Genomic DNA, 3,098 nt, shown 5'->3' on the forward strand with positions numbered 1-3,098 from the left:
TTTAAGTCAAAATGGGAGCAAAGAACAGGAAACTACAAAACTCAAAAATGTATATGACTAACATTAATCTTTAGCTTTTTTTTGCCTTTTTTTTTTAATGTTTTTTTATTTATTTCTAAGAGAGAGAGACACCGTGAGCAGGGGAGGGTCAGAGAGAGAGGGAGTCACAGACTGAAACAGGCTCCAGGCTCTGAGCTGGCAGTCAGCACACAGCCCGACGCGGGGCTCGAACCCATGAACCGAGAGATCATGACCCAAGCGAAAGTCGGACGCCCAACCGACTAAGCCACCTAGGTGCCCCTAATCTTTAGCTTTAATATGCTTTTTCTATTCGACAATTTTCTTTTATTGCTAATTAAGCAAAATGTATTATAATGTGTAGTAGAAATAGTTNTTTCACTCGAATTGCCCTTTGAGACAACACAACGGTTGCTTAAAATGGCTTTTATGTCTCATCCATGGGTGACATTCATGTATATACAGAGATGGTAATCAAGTTTTTGAGGAATTGAAAATTAGACTTCAGTCTCCCCCATCACAAGAAAGACTTCAAAGAACATAAGGAATTGGGGCACTGGGTAGCTCAGTCTGTTAAGCCTCCAACTCTCGGTTTTGGCCCACCGTCTGTGAGTTTGTGATCTTACCTAGTTTGTGAGTTCGAACCTCCTGTCAGCACAGAACCTGCTTGGGATTTCTCTCTCCCTCTCTTTCTGACCCTCCCCGGCTTGCTCTCTCTCTCTCAAAACAATAAATAATTAAAAATTTAAAAAGGAACATAAAGAATTTACTTTTCATTATTTATCTACACTCTATTTTGAGTATGTTTTCCATTTCAAATGAAATATATTAAAGTTAGCTTGAGTTATTAGTTCAATAGAACATATTTAGCCTCCTCCTTTGTACTTGTTACTAAACTAGAAAACCCAGGAAAGTTCTTTCTCCCTATAAATATAAATATGAAGAAGACATTGAACCAAGAGAATATATGAGATGGAGTTAAAGTAAAATAGAAAAATAAATGAGTGCTTGGTAAATATTAAATGTCTTTCTTTTAGTTCTCTTTCCATGTTTTCTANCAAAAAACGCTGTGTGTTTTCCATTAGCTAGTGTAGTTCTTTGGGATTCTAAAGACTGAACTCGATCTAGGATAAGGAAAGCTTTTGCTCTACAGAAGATGGTCTGACCCAGTTGTCCTAGGTGTACTGTAAGGACTGATTCAGACTCCTTTCTTTCCTGCTGCTTTCTGAATAGGGTTAAAATCCACAGATGCTGTGAATTGCATAGAAAATAGAAATAAGGATCTGCCATGGCTCGGGTGGCTTTGTACTTGTATACACTTCCATAAATACCTTCAAAGATCTCGTAATGNATTAAATAATGATAATAGTGATAAATTGGGGCATTTGGGTGGCGCATTCGGTTAAGCGTCCAACTCTTGACTTTGGCTCGGGTCATGATCTCACAGTTTGTGAGTTCGAGGCCCACTTTGGGCTCTGCGCTGATAGCTTGGAGCCTGCTTGGGATTCTTTCTTTCCCTCTCTCTCTCTCTGCTCTTCTCCCACTTGTGCTCGCTCCTTCTCTCCCTCTCCCTCTCTTTCTCTTTCTCTCTCTCTCAGAATAAATAAATAACATTTAAAAAAAAGAGAGAGATAAATAAACAGGTAATTCAAATTCTATCTCTACTACCTATTTTATTCACCATTTCTCAGTGAGAAATCCGCAGTGTAAAAAAAACTCACTCAACCTGTTTGTCGTGTTGATATTCCTCCTTAAAAAAGAAACACTGTGCTGTCATTAAGTCATGGAAAAAACTCCCAAAGCTTATATTTGGGACTCAGTTTTATGTGAACCATGTGCAGAGCACCTTGTCTTTGCTATATTTTGAATGCAAAGCACTTAGAGTGCAGAGATTTTAGATTTCTGATCCTTTAACACAAAACAAATTTCAGCACTCACAGAATATTGAAATCTGACTAAGGAGGACAAGAAAGAAATCAACTTTTAACAATTATTTCCAAAACCCAGATACTACACAGTCCAAGCACTGTGCTGGAAGTATACAGAGATAAATGAGAGCAAATAAGATTCATAATTGTAAGAGATTTTATTTAGCATGTGAAAGGTAGCTTTCAAGATTGAATGACTGCCCTTTGAGATAAATGCTAAGTAGGCTATCCGTGATCATCTCATGATGTTTAAGGGTAAGGGTTATGGATACTCAGTCAATTCATTTCTAAGCAGATTTTCTTACATGTTCACTTCAAGTGCAAAAAGAGATAAAATGTCTTCTGAGTTAGTAAAATAATATGTAATTAATGAGTAGTTTTTTCATCTCAGAACATAAGGAATTTACCTTTTTTCTTTGACTAATTACTGATTAGTCCCATCAAATTGATTATCACAATCATAGGCACATAAAGGCTGATGTGAGACATAAGTAACCGTGTTGTATGAAATAGTCATTCTTTTCATCTCCTTATCATTCACAAAAGCTCTATGTTTCTACCTCCATAATGATAATTTCAGACTCCAAGTAAGTAACTTGTTCAAAGTGACGCCAGTAGGAAGCTTAATTATAGAATCTCAAAACATAGAACAAACCTAGACAATATCTAGTTCAGACGCCTACTCAGAGCAGAAATTCCTTGTACAAACTCTAGTAATGGAGTTTCCTTGAAAGGTAGAGCTTTTCATCAATTAAAGACCCATTTAATTGACCGCTAATCTGCTTCTTGTTTTTCTTTTACCATTTATCTGGTTCGCACCTTTTGGAGCCAGAGGAGCATGAAAATCCTTCAACTAATTGAAGATATATTATGACCCTTCCCCACTTGTCCTTAATTCTATTTTCTAATCGCATGGTAACAAAGGCATTGAAACCTGGGCTTTCAAACTTTGTGTCTAAGAGGGTGTTAAGAGTCTGAAATGCACTGAAATGCATTCTATATGCTTTATAAATGCAAAACAATGAAATTATTTTGAGGAAAGCTATGGTTCTAAAAGAGTGTCTCTCAGCTACGACCATGATAGCCCTAGTGAATTTACCATAACTGTTAACTATTATTGTCACTGTAGGGTCAGGAGAAAATACTGCTGGA

At 36.9% G+C, this 3,098-nt stretch overlaps 1 protein-coding gene across 1 annotated transcript in view; it reads right to left on the reverse strand.

Annotated features, from left to right (window-relative positions):
• Positions 1-3,098, reverse strand: part of HTR2C (5-hydroxytryptamine receptor 2C) — a 127,126-nt gene that overhangs the window by 92,169 nt on the left and 31,859 nt on the right. The window lies entirely within an intron of this gene.

The sequence above is a fragment of the Crocuta crocuta genome, unplaced genomic scaffold, assembly GCF_008692635.1.
Source record: "Crocuta crocuta isolate KB4526 unplaced genomic scaffold, BGI_CrCroc_1.0 scaffold531, whole genome shotgun sequence".
Classification (NCBI taxonomy): domain Eukaryota; kingdom Metazoa; phylum Chordata; class Mammalia; order Carnivora; family Hyaenidae; genus Crocuta; species Crocuta crocuta.